Genomic DNA, 14,453 nt, shown 5'->3' with positions numbered 1-14,453 from the left:
AAAAAAAAATCAAAAATTCTAACCTTTTTAGGTTAGAATCTATAGGTGATTTCTCTACACAGTCTTCAGCTATAGACATGTGGATAAAGGAAAGGAGGAATCATCTGGGTATGACTGAAGTGAGGATGATCTTCCTTGAGCTGTCCAGGACCCAGAAATACCTGAGGGTAAGGGACCAGTCTACTTGAGCCAGTTTGCTGTCTGCCTGTTCTTAAGATACTGGTTTTACAAGACAAAGTAGAAAAAGATCAGGATTTCCTGTCTTTGCATTTGAAAAATATTCTCTTTATGCCAAGCATATGCCTTTGCAGAATCTAGTTGTTGGAATTCCAGCTTGTAGGATAGAGTTCTATCGTAGTTTGAAAAGGAGAATGACAGATATGAAGTAAAATAAAGTGCAAGATACGTATGGCAGGTGTTTAGATTTATTCTGTACCTAAAAGGAAAACTTAAACAGGATGTTCTTGTTTTACACAATTGGCATTTAATGCCAAACAAAATAAGACCCACTAGCAACAAAATGATGATGATAATAATAAAAAGGTTAAATACTAGTAGCTGAGATTAAAATTACAAGAGCCTATTAATCATCGTTCATTTGGGAATTAAGGAATTATCAGCTGAGCTAAGAAAGGAGTTTTTCTGTCAGAGTATATTTTTTGCATAAAAAAAAATAGTTTAGTGCTTTCCTCTGGCATAGAAGATTCAATCACTTTTGCAGACAGGGCTTTTAACTGGATGATTGATATGCTTCTGTATGGTGTTTCTTGCTTCTCTTTCTACTTCATAAGTGACTGTAAAGCAGGCTTCTACTTTGTAAGAATTGAAACTCTGCATTTAGTCTGCGTAAAAGTTTTACAAAAATGTAGCTTTACAAAAAGGGGATACCATTGTGTACCATTAAGTGTACCCTAGTGAATTTTGAGAACTCAGCACTACCGTTAGAGAGCGGTCTGCCTATTTTTTGATGCTCTACTGTCTCCGAAATAAAGGAAACTGTGTTAATAATGTGCAGACTAGGTCATGTAATTGTAACAGGGAAGTGAAGAAAGAATGGATTTGTGTCTCAGCCCTATTATTAAAATACTCAATGGGAGTCATACATCAAAAAACCCTTTACAATTAAACAGCAGTTTAAGTCATTTTACTATAATATATAATTGAATAGTTATTGTAGAGCCTTAAGAAAGGCAGGAAACAAGCACTAGATTTTAGGTAGCAAGTAAGAGTGAAAAGCTATCTTGCTGTTTTGTAAAAACCAAAATTAGAAATTCAGTTCAATGTCTGCATCTGGTAATCAATCACTGGCTGTTACGCAATGATGTGCAATTTCTGAGGTGACTGATTGCAGTTTTTATTTAGAGTCTATTACGCAAATAAATACTCTACTTGCAGAGCAAGTGGAACAGTTCTTGCATACATTAAAGCAGTAGTGCCTTCTTAAAAGACCGTACTTCTAATACAAGTTCCTACATCTCTCTGGCTTTACACCACCTTTTGTTTCATTCTGAGGATGGTTCTTTCTTTGAAGCTGCAAATCCCATTACAGTCCAACATTACATATTTGAAGGCTATCTACTAGGTGCTGAAGTGACTGCAAGCTAGTTTATAATGCTGTATTTAGAAAGTCAAATGTAGTTAATTTTTTTGTTATAAGGTTTTCTAGAAAGAAAGGGGGGAATTGAATTAAAAATAGAATGATTGGTTTAGGGGAAGGTTATTTAGGAGACCCAGATTATAGTTTTAATTTAAATTTATTTTCTGTTTCCATATTGACTGTACACCAAAAAAAGATGTGTTAGAAAGTTGTGTCGAATAAATGATGAAAAAGATGTGTTGAAAAGTGCTGGAATGATCTTTCAGATCACAGAGAAAATGCAACTATCAATGGGGTTTCAGTGAAACCCTTAAGTTAAAAACATTTATAAAATGTTATTGTACTGTTGTAGCTTGGTATGAAGATGATTTTGATATATAGATGCTTATGTTTTACGTATTTATGCTGAAAGTATCTGTTGGTATTTATTGGATTGTTGTTCTTTATAAGGTATTTTAGAGTTTTTTAAAGATGAACAGAAATAGAGCAATTGAAAGGATTTCACTATTTAATGTAAGTAGATTCTCCAGATATTGCCAGATTCTTGTCTGAATAGTCTGCTTTAATATACATGTAAAAAGCCAGCCCTGTACATTAGTTTATGTTGGTTTTACAACCTCAGCAGGGTTTTTAGCGCATATCATATATATCTACAGGGCACTAAACCTGCATTGTTTTACGTTTATTTATTTAACTTAAACAGCATTCATTGAATCATCCAGTATATACAATATAATTACTTATTTCTACAAACACCTTTTTGCACTTGTGTACTATTTCCCATGTAATGTGCTTCCCCCTACACACGGAGTTTGTAGATCTCAATATGCTGTTCTTCAAAGAACAGCTTTCAAGGTCACCAACTGGTTAATACTCTTATATTAAAAGTGTTTTGTCAGAAAGGACATTCCAGAAAACAGAAAATGTAAATATTCTAATTAATGTTATATTGTCAAATAGGTGCTTTTCCTGCAACTTGGATAATGATAATTAACTAATAATTTAGGTTTTCAGGCTTCTATGTTTTTGGCCCTGTCTGGGGCAGATTTAATTCCAAACAAAACTATTTCAGGGAAAATTTCAGATAAAAGCTTTTAAAAGATTTCCAGAAAACACTTCTCATTTGCATTTGATTTTGTGAAATATTTTTTGTTATTATTATAACTCTGTCTTTGTAATAACTATTTCCTTTTCCTCCCTGATAGATTAATAATATGGCTGTAACACTCCCCCCACCCCCAAAAAAAAAAAAAAAAAACAGAAAAAAAAATGCACTTCATACTTATTTTCCTCATTTTAAAATTATTTTAGAATAAAAGAAGAATAAAAATAATATATCCAAATGCAGTATATCCACTTGTTTTAGAGGCAGGTTGTCATCTGAAATAATTACCACTATAATACATAGAGACTGCACAATGATCCTATAATTGGTATTAATTCAAGAGTAACTTTTTTCTGTGTTTTCACCTCAGATAAACTGAATTATTTATTGTATTACATTTTTTCCTGAAAAAAAATAAAAAAATGCTACTAAAGCATAAATAGGAACAAAAGTCAGGCCAGACCTATTCTTTGACTTTATTGGTAGAAAAGAACACTTATGTTACAGGCTCACTTTACCTGAATTTTTGAGAAGGATTTAGACTGTATCAGCACAGAAACAAAAATACACTTTTTTTGCAAAATTAAAAAAAAAATAAAAAATAAAAAAACTGTCTGAAAGGGATCTCAGGAAGTCTGTAGACAAATCTCCTATTCAAAGTGTGATCAGGTTGTGAGGTCAGACCAGGTTGCTCATGATTTTATCCAGTCTAATCCTGAAAACCTCCAGTGCAACCCAATCCACATGCACACACCCCAAAACAAAACAAAAAAAAACCACAAAGGTAAACCGACAGTGATGTTCAGCCAGGCCTTCATAAATCATCTAGAAAGAACAATGCGAATGAGCCGTGACCATTTGTTAGCAGTCATCTCTGTTTACCTTTGGGAGGCTGGAGGCCATGAAAGCCTGCAGGGCTTTTAACAGAACCAAAAAACATGTGCTACTTTGTATTTAGACATTGTATTAATTGAAATTTTGGCACCAAAATCTGTGTGTATTTCAAATAAGCACCATCCAACCTGGCTTATAAGGCTGTGTTATAAATCACAGCCAAGCTGATGGACATGCTTCCAGAATGCTTTTGTTAGCTAAATTCCCTATTATTAGCCTTATTTCCAAAGAAGCCTTTGTCTAATCTTGATGCAAGGTTATTTTCATGCTTACAGAATGCATGCCTGTATTTTCTTGTGCTAACATCACTGTACAAAACCAACATATTTTACTTGTTACAGAACAGTCAGTCCTTGAGACTGAAGCCTTAACTCTGTTCCAGATCTCTTTCAATCCCATTAACTTTTGATACCTGGTGTTGTCTAATTTTGTTATTTTGGCTTGAAGGTAGCATGCAGCTTAACTAAGGAATGAAAAGGCTCATGTTTTATCGGGCCTTTTCCCACAACTTGTGATTCATCAAGAAGTCATGAAAACAGAAATCAGCTGAAGAAATACTGCACAATTTCAAGGTTCTTTTGGGTGTTGATGTTCAGAAGGAAGAGAGAATGCATAGGCCTTTTTTTTTGACCAAAATATAAAATTATTTTATATTCCAAGCAGATCATTTGGGTCTGAGTAACACAGAATTTACCTTGTCATTTACAAGGGCAAAGTATTTTATTCTCCTTTCCATGTTTTTACCATTTGTTAAAAGGGCAGAGTAATGCTTTATAAAGTGTTTTGCGTAAAAAGGTTTTGAGGGTTACAAAATGGTAACAGTAATACAAGAAAACAGACTAATGAAAAATTAAAAAGAAAAAAAGAGACTCCTGGTTGGAAAAGCTCTTCCAGATCCATCTAATATTTCTGTCAATTTAACATTTTTATTAACTGGTATTTTCTACTTACTCAATAGACACAAGAACGGCTTAGATACATTAATAATTTTTAATTTGCCTAGAACAGATTTTATTGTCCTTGAAAGACTATAATTTCCATGCATTGTAAAAACAGATGAATGTCCTGGGTGAAACTCCAGCCTCACTGGAGTTAATAGGACCTGGATTTCACCCTAGGGTTTTATGTAATAAGCTATTAAACTGACATTTCAATAAATGACCCTATAATGCAAAGACTAATATTTCATTCATGCATTAATACGTTAAGTAGTCTGTCAAGGAAAAACTAATGACTAGAAATAATTGAAACTGAAAATACACCCCCCCCAGTTTTTTTTCTTTTTTTCCCCAATCTGGTTCTTTATCTTTTATGTGTATGGATAAGCTACCTTAATTTTTCTAGCATTTTAAAGATGGTCCTACCCAAATCAATATTTATAAGTATATATTGCGCTTTCTTTGAAATCTCCTGAGCTCGTGTTTGTGTAGTAGTGTGCCAACATATTACACTGGAGTTGCTTAGATGGGGAATCACCTAGCAGCAAGTCTCCTAAGATGGGTTAAAAATAAAGATTTAATTGTTGACCTTTACAACTACTGAAAGTGCAATAAAACACAAAGTTTTGAAGGGACTTTACAGGAGATTTTTTTTCTCCTGGATTTATTGCCACGATTTACTCCTATTTGTATTACAAATATATTTATTTGACATTATTGCAAACTATAAGGCTGAGATCACACAAATGAAATTTCACAACTGATCCTGGGCAGGGCAGATAATAATAGCTAAGTGCTAGATGCAGAGAAACCCTGAAACCTTTCTCTTTTACAAACTCCTTTTTTTTTTTTTTTTTTTTTTACTGCTTGTTAGATTTTATCCTATAATAAGGAATATTCTGTCACAGCTGTTGACCAATTATATATTCTGTATAAGCATCTGTTCTTACTCTCCATTAATAATAGCATCATCTCTCTTCTGTGCAGTGGTCACACCAATTAAGCGTTAAAGAAAAAATGAGAATTAGTAAGTAGACACCTTAGAGATGTAGTGTTCTTGTAAATATAACTAGTATAATTTGTATAACCTAAACCACAAAAGAAAATATGGACAAAAATAATACAGACTTTTCTGTCCAAGACCAGCTCTCTTGCCACTGTAACAGTATCAGAAAGCAAGTACTTAACTAAAATAAAGCTCTGTTCCTTTCTTTTTTCACCACAAAAACCTACTACCAAATTAGCTTTTCCCAGCTTAATTGCTTATTCTAACAGATAGAGAGGTATTAATGTTAAGAAGACATATTTCCTGATCATGGGGGTGTACAAAGCAGTGAAAGATGCAGTCTACACTATTTCAGTGACTGGAGCAATGTGTATGCTAGGTGCATGTAGAAGTCATTGTGACTATGCTTTTGTGGTTTAATGATGTGTAGTTTCAAATGTATTAGTGGAGCATGGTACAAGAGGTGCTTTTTATGGCTTCCTTTGTATACATTTTAGAATTTCATAAGGAATTTTATAATATTTTTAATTATCAATAAATCTTATGCATCTGCTTTATGTTTCTTTCTTCCTCTACTCATGTTGAGAAGATTATTCTGTTATGAAAAGTATTTTTTCTTTTTTGTATGGTAACCATATAAAACTATTTCATTGATGAGATTAATGAAGCATCAATAAACACATCTCTTTGTAAGAAGTAGCATTGTATAAAATTTCACAAATCGGCTATAGTAGTTTGAACCAGGTGAGGTAATGGGAACTTCTATAAATTTTTGTCCATCTGTCTGAATATCTTAATTCTGACTGTTCTGTACAGCCTGTACAATCATCTCTTCAGAGAGAGTGAAAACCTTGATTCCTTGATGTTCCAGTTGGCTGTTAACAAGCACCTCAACTAGACTTTCAAGTCGAACACTTTTTCAAAGGGTAGGATTTGGCTTCCTAAGTAGAAGTAATTCGTGTAATTCTAAGTGCTTTCTGCAAGCTGAGATATCCTCCTGGGGCTCACATGTTTGACATGGGTCTTAGCAGTGACTTTTGGCCTTGGGGAGTGGAAGCTAGAGGCCTTATGGAATATCCTAGGACATCAGCGTTGCTATATATCTCCGTAGTTGTCTGAATTATTCTGTTGACATAGGAAGTTTTGGGCGGAGAGGAGTGACGGACTAAGTACTTCAGATTTTTAATTACAAAACTGAGAAGCTCTCTTATGCTGCTTGAGCTGACAAATGGAGAGGTTCATTTCTAAAGCACTGCATCGTCCTACTTGGAAAGGTTAACTAAAACAGTTTGCAGTATAGCTCTTTTCTATCGTTTTAGCTGGCAAAACAGTGCCATCATGCCATCCAGGGGAGGAGGATTTTTACTAATGTATATGTGTTGCATCGTTATTTTCTCAATAAGAATTTCTGAGAGTTAGTTTGATTTACATTTTGTTTACATGATCAATGTTATCAAAGTAAGGTGGCTTCTTTCCATTATCAGGAAAAAAAATCTTTGAAAAATGTCAGGGAAACCAGAGATCGAGGAAAATGTGACTGGAAATTCTCCTCTCTCAGAGCACATTGTGTGTGGCATTTTTAGGTGAATTACATCTCTAAGTCCACTGGGTTACTGCAGTGAACACAGACATTCTGAGCTGGGCCATTATGTCCTTTCTGGGTTAACTTGTAAGACAGAATGCAGCGATACATAGAGTAAAACAAAGTGTGATTGACAAGCTACTTGAAAGAAATACATTTTTCCCCCTATTTTGAAAGATATATGGGTATATATAGCATTGAGAATGAATTACGTTCTGGTTGCAACTGATCACTTTTAATGTAAACATGAAAGCTCAGATAATCTGCTTGGGTTTTAGTTAGTGTTATAAAAAATGAATTTAAATCAAACATATCAAAACAAAAAATCAAATGTGCTTAGTGCAAGACTACCAAATTCAAAACATCCTCCAGTGTTGCCATGGTCAAAATTTGTGATGAAATTGTACATTTTTATTGAGGGCCCATATGCTTTGCTATTCTTCAGACAATGTTGTCACGAGCAGGTTGAGATCTTTTGAATATATGTTTACTGGGGTTATGTGAGTGTCCCCTGATGGTGGTAGTTTCTTCTATTTCCTGATGTGCTTTGGTAGAAAGTCCCAGTTGCTTCAGTATTTTCTGTCTACTGCTGCACCATACAAGAACCAATTTGTTTCTGGGTTTGTTTCTAGCCTTTGTATTTTTATCTATGTTCACTAAGATTTGTTTACATATGACTGGATGCATATATTATATGGATACATATAACTGCAATGTATATGCCAAAACATATACGGGCTGAGATTTAATAATGATTTCCAATGCTTTGCATCAAGCTTGTTTGTCTTCCTGGAATTAAACTTACACATGAGATATTTGATGTGGCTAGAGGAAGATTATGCCCTAGCATAAGGAAAGGTATGCAGGCTCTTCAGTCTTCTCTTCCATCAAAGTGCAGGGCATATCATGCTTACCTCACTAAGAAACGACTGAACACTGCTGGCTGGGGCTGGTCTGGGGGCTCAGAATGGCAACTGCGGGTATAAGAGTCATGCAGGTCAGGATAGGATGGCTCAGCCTCAGTCTTGGCATTGACACCAGCTTGGAGAAGGGTTTAAATGTGCTCTTTAATTGTTTTTCTTCCTGCCACTACAGCAGAGCAGCATGTACAGCAGAACAGTAGATATGTGTCCCATGAGGAAAACCTAACCCTCAGATGGTCTGTGTTTATCAGGCAGACTGGAGAAGTCTGACAAAATCTTGAAGTGAAAATGAATACTGAATCCTATCACAAAAAGAAGTTCTGAATAGCATTTTCTAGATAGGTGATTATTTGACCATATTTATTTTTTCAGTGAAATAAATGAACACTAGGGGATGCTACGTTTCTACCGAAGTTGGGAGCAATGTAGAAAAAAGTGCCAAATCTCTGAAATTGTAATAATTTTCTTTGAGACACAAGGTGAGGGACAGCAGCTTTTGCCATTTGATATAGAAGGGTATTGTGTTGTAACACATCTGAGTAAGTATAAATAGATCATTTTTGATTCTTTACTAAAAGTCTGGGGAAGATGTCCTTTTTATTTATGTATAAAGTTGTTTATTTTTGAATATTTTTCCACATAGAAATATCCAGATCAGGATCCTATTTCAATAGGTTACATGTGAAAGTAGGCAAAGAACATTTCAGATACACTACCTACAAAGCTATTTAGTCCAGGGCTCCAGTTTTAGAAGCTGTCATTTGACCACAAATGTGGAACAGCATGCAGGTTTGAGGTCTTAGCTGTTACAGGACAAGCCTGGCTGTTTTGCATGAAAACTTGTTTTTCCTTTAAATAATTTACATTGTTTTTAAGTGCTTATAAAAATTTTACAAAACAGAAATATTTAAATGCTGTTGAACAATTATGTAACCTTTTATTGTATTTTGACATGAGGAACAAGTACATATAAAAATAAGTAGGTGATTATTTTTAATTGAAAATAAATCCTAGGAATCCTAGGAATAACAACCTTAACTTTCAAATAAATTGCTATTTAAAATTGCCTATTATAGCATTTGTTTTACTAATCTTTGCAAATAGGAGCAATACTGAAGAGAATTTTTTAATTATTGCATTATTACATGTGTTAAGTAAGACCAGTTTTTAATATAGTAACTTATGTGGACAGCTGCCTTTTTTTTTTCTGATAGCCCTGATATCACAGCAAAAAGCATACACATGTAAATAAACTCAAATGTTCACTGCAAATATACTGTGAATTTTTGTTTATTTTATATTATTTTTATTTTTAATATAGATTCTTGTGGAGAAAAAATGGGGGAAAAAAAGGCCAAACATTGTAAGGTTCCTTTTACTCACATGAATGCAAAGAACTAAGCTCACACAAAACTGCAGACAGTGGCAAGGGCTATGGGAGAGATTTTTATCATTGAGAAGTCACAGCACAGAAAGTTAATAGAACTGTCAAATATTTGTATGTAATTTTCTTTTCATAGCAGTGTCTTTGGGGAACAGAGGAGGCAGCACAGACAATGTGATCTAACTGCCCCCGGTTGTTGAAAGGGTCAACCTCCCTCCCTCCAGTCACTATTGGTGGATGCAGAGTGTACCCTTGCTGTTGGATCCAGTTTTCTGCAAATTGAGCAAACAGAACTATCTCATTCCTCGCTTATACAAATAGAAAATCCAGTGTGATGGAAGGAGTTGGAATATGTGGTTGGGAATGGGGTAGGGAGTCACAGAACCTTTTTGGTGTCTGTAAACTCTTATGTAATAATGATCCTGTTTCATTAAATTCTAAGGCATTATTTGGGAGTTGTAAACATATGTGCAAATAATGTCTCTGGTTTGATAAATTTGCAGTTTAAAAAGTGTATTCGTCCTTGTGGATTAGCTCTTTACTTGTAGGTAAGGTTTACAAGCCTGTAACTACCGGAGCAGAACTACAGATAATCTGTATCCACTTTAGACCATTTTGGTGGTCTAAGTCGCGAACATTTCTTTTGTCAGTCTTTATGTAGCTCATACAATTTATCTCAATTTGTAGATATTTCTATCTAAATAGAATTGTTGGTACAGTTTTACCTTTTATATTTTTATTGTTGCTTTTTTTTCTGCTATCATATAAAGATGAACAAAAATGCACTGTAAATTAGAACATAATTATAACAGCTAGCAAATCATTTTTAAATTTGATATTATTTTTTTTTCTTTCTTAAATTGTTTGCTATTGTCCAGGACTGGCTGTAGAAGAAGTAGCAGTTATAGATATCTGAATGCAGATATTTAAGAGATTAAAAATGCAGGACTGGAGTCTGAGGTGCTTTTAAGAGAAATACGGCTGAGGGATGGAGAGAAGAACAATAAAACAAGGGTCATAGTACTAATTTTATCTTAAAACAACCTATGAATGGATGTTGTATAGAGTTGCTTAAGAAACAATTTTAGAATTTTCTTTTTCCTCTTCTGCAATATCTTGGTATTTCCTGGATATCTAATGACACTCTGAAATGCAGAATAATATCACAACTTGTTTTCATGCATGCATTGTGCTGTTATATTCCAGCAAATGTTTAAAAGCTAGGATTAAGCAAGACCATTATACAACAAGTCAGAATAATACTTTATAAAGAGGTAAACTGACATTTTGCTTGAGTTTGTCTTGGGCCTATTGTAACTTAAACACAGAAATAAATACATTTTCCCTATACTTTCATTCTGTAGTTCCTTACGTGGTTGAAATGTTGCATACAATCTCATTTTTGAATCCCTGACATCTGACATCTGTTCACTCTAATGTCATGTGAGGATTTGTGGCTTTAGAAAAAAAAAAAAAGTGTAGTGAAGTTCATTTAGTGAAAAAGCTTGCAGACTAGTCTTATAGTAGTTAAGACTTGTGTACCGAATTAACACACACACACTTGGATCTTATTATGTTATTGGCAAGCAGAATAAATACAACTTGATTTCTTCTGCTCTTTCAGAATTATGTTCTTCGATGTGGGAATACATTTCCTTACAGTAATTCCCTTTTTGAAACAACTGTACTCTGGCGTTAATTCAGTCAAGTCCTCATACCTGTCATCTGATAAGGAGGGTTTAGGTGACATTGCAGCAAGTCCAACAGTGCATGAAAAATAACAATCTGTTAAAGTTCTAAAATTAATTCAACTATTTATGGAGACATTAGTTAATGTGAGTGAAATATGTGCTGATTATGGGCAAGTCTTTCACCTGGTTTCACAAGACAATGCCACAACTGGAAAAAAGTCTTGCTTCTTTTCAGAGATGTGGTTATATTTCAAAGGCTTTCTTTCTTCCTGCCCTTTCATAAGATTGAGGAATGAGGACAGATCTACAGTGTCATTTAGGCATGAACATAACATAGTTAATAAAGTAAAAATGTAGATCCAGTGCTTCAGCGTGTAGTTTCACAAAAATTTCTTTTAGCCCTAATGATTCTTTAAGTTATCTCAAGCTGCTCACTCCTGTCCTCTTAATCATGCCCCTACAAGTGCTATTGCAGCAATGTTGTGAACTATTGTGAGTTGGTGCTTTTCCTGGGTTAAAGTTAGCAGAGCAAATATTTGATTCACTGATCCTGTTCTCCATGTAACCATACTGACAGTTCTGCAAGAAGTGTGATTGAGCTGCCTGCTATGGTTGTAAGGAATGGGGAGATGCTCAAGTTAGTACTTCTAATTAAAAAAAAAAAAAAAAAAAAAAAAAAAAAAAGGTGAAACTATGCGTTAAGCCTTTGTGAAAGTGATAGAACTGAGCATTTGTGGTGGAAAAAGAAACTGCTCTTGAAAGGCAAACTAGAAAAGTGAGATAAATATAGAAATTGGAAGAAAGAGTATGCAGAACCTTAAAAGTGAAGCCAGCCTGCAAATTTACTGGATGGAATAGCATGGAAGAGGTTCTAAGTAAGAGTGATTCAGTTTAGACCTGTGTTGGGTTGTGATGAAGTGTATGTCTAGGTGAGAGGAAAATGGCTGTGGTGACAGTGTGCTTGGAATTCCATCCCTTTAAATATTTGGTATGAGCTTTAGCTGATGGACTCCTGTGTGAGATAATAATCTCGTATTAAAAAAAAAATCACAACCATCAATAAAAACAAAGCAACAACAAAACCAAAACCTCTTGTATCTAATGATAGAAGGAAAAAAAAAGTCAATTTTATGATTTAAAATGTAAACCAAGCAATTGCTGACTGAAAAAGAAAATCAGAAGAAAAACTTAAACCATAGTAATGGGACTATGGTTTAGCATTATCTAGAGTCTGACCTAAATAATTCTTCCCTAGCAGGAGTGACTCCTGTCTTCCTGGGAGAGACACGATATCAGAGTAAACGCTATATGCAGGATGTCTCGCACTCGGGCATTAGAATCACTTGGTGAAACACAGACTTCTTTCAGGATTTTGTATGCAGTTCTCATGCAGGGTTTCTACATCCCAATACCCACAAGCTTTACATGTGCAGTGAGTTGGGCTCATCACCATATTAGCACAGTCTGGCTGTGATAAGTTCACATGCACTCTGGTGTGGTTCAACTGCAAGGTGGATACGCTTTAGGTCTGACATGCAGTATATCTGCATATGTCCCACAGCTGCCTTCCAGGTAACTGAAAAAAGTATTTGGTTGCAGATCAAATACAAAATAAATTATATCTGGTAGGCTTTCCTATAGAACATTCAATTTAAATGTATACTAACAAAAATCCTGTTTTATATAGGATATCCAACAGCCCTACTCCCAACTGATAATTCTAATCTAGGGGTGAAAGAGATTAAATATACGGCTTTATGCCTTAAGATAACATAGACCATAGCACCTCTTTTGAAATAGGTACAAGCTGCTAAAACAAAGCTCAAGGAGATGGTTGGTTTTTTTTTTTTTTTTGGGGGGGGGGGTGGAATAAAGGTAATTTTGACAGATGATTGAATGTGAATGGAGATTTTCTTTGGAAGCAAACATACATAAGGCAGTAATTAAAAAGGCTGTCAAAAGAAAATTTCATAATGTTCCAGACATTCAGTGTGTATTACAAACAAAATCAGAGTTTTACTCTGTAGACAGTGACTGATCAGTGTAATCCACAACAAGTAACCTAAATCAAAAGTATGCAAAGATGTTGTTCAGCAGGACAAATGCAGTTCTCCAGCAGTATTTTCTGGTGTAATTTACAGAATTACCAGCCTTCTTAGGCAGATTAATAAATTTTGCATCCAGCATGATTCTAAAATTTCAGGAGCTGTCTTTCCAGATCTTGGTGGATTCTCTGTCAGCTGGCAGTCTTGTCCTCTGGTCTTTAAGCAGTTACTGATACTTGGGTAGATTCAGATTAAAGCGTAAAAGGGGGTGGGGAGAGGGGACTCTTAAAGGAAGGATACAGAATTACAATATTTCATGTTCCTAATCTAGAAATTAGCATTCCCAGTCAATGACTTGGAAATGCAGGATGAAGCTAAAAGCCCTTAAATGCAATGTCTTGTGTTTTGCTAATCCTCTCAGAATGTGACATTCTTCCTTTTGTGTATCTGTTCAAAATGTTATTTTTAAAGTTTCATCTTTTGTCCATCACCTATGTTCCCCTTTCTGCCACTGATATTTTCATCCTATGGTACTTATTTTCTGGGGGACTGTGAATAACTGGCCTATAGGGGCATATATCAAATCCCCTGCTCTGTCACATAAAAAAAATTCTTTTCCTTGGTGTGACTTATATACTGGAAAGCCTCAAGAATAATTATTTAGCAGTATAGTTGCTGTTTTTTTTTTTTGTTTTTTTTTTTTTCTTCATTCTTTCTTTTTGACAATGGCGTTTGATGTGTGCAGTTTTGGAGATTCTGCACAGTGGGCACAGTTCTTTGCAAAGAACTCTAAATATAGTAGGTTGCACTTCTAATATTGTTATCTTTAATTTCCTTTTGACTGTATTTGTGCTTTCCATCTTTCCCTTGGTTTCTCTCTTTAGCCTTTTTTTTTTTTTTTTCTGCATCACAGCCATGTTTTCCCTCAACAACCCCAAAGCACTGAAAAGGACAAATACTAGCTAATCTAATCTCTCCGCCCTCTCTTCTGCTTTAACAAAGCTTTTAGCTTCCCCTGCCTCTCTCTTTTGTTTTATTTTCCTTTCCTTTCCTTCCCTTCCCCCTCCAAAAAAATTCACCACTCCTATGTAAAATAATCAGTCGAGCAGGACGTGAGTTCATTGTAACTTAACAGACAGAATCTTCTGAGTTTTCCAGATGTACCTGTATGTTCTTACACTGGGCTTGTATCTCCAGTTGTAAAGCGTGTGTAGGGACAAGAAAACAAAAAGGATATTTAATGCTTTTCCCTCCTGGTTCCTGATGGAATTATTTTGGCTATTTTAAT

The sequence above is a fragment of the Oxyura jamaicensis genome, chromosome 20 (genome assembly GCF_011077185.1).
Source record: "Oxyura jamaicensis isolate SHBP4307 breed ruddy duck chromosome 20, BPBGC_Ojam_1.0, whole genome shotgun sequence".
Lineage (NCBI taxonomy): Eukaryota > Metazoa > Chordata > Aves > Anseriformes > Anatidae > Oxyura > Oxyura jamaicensis.
This window is presented reverse-complemented; position numbering follows the sequence as displayed.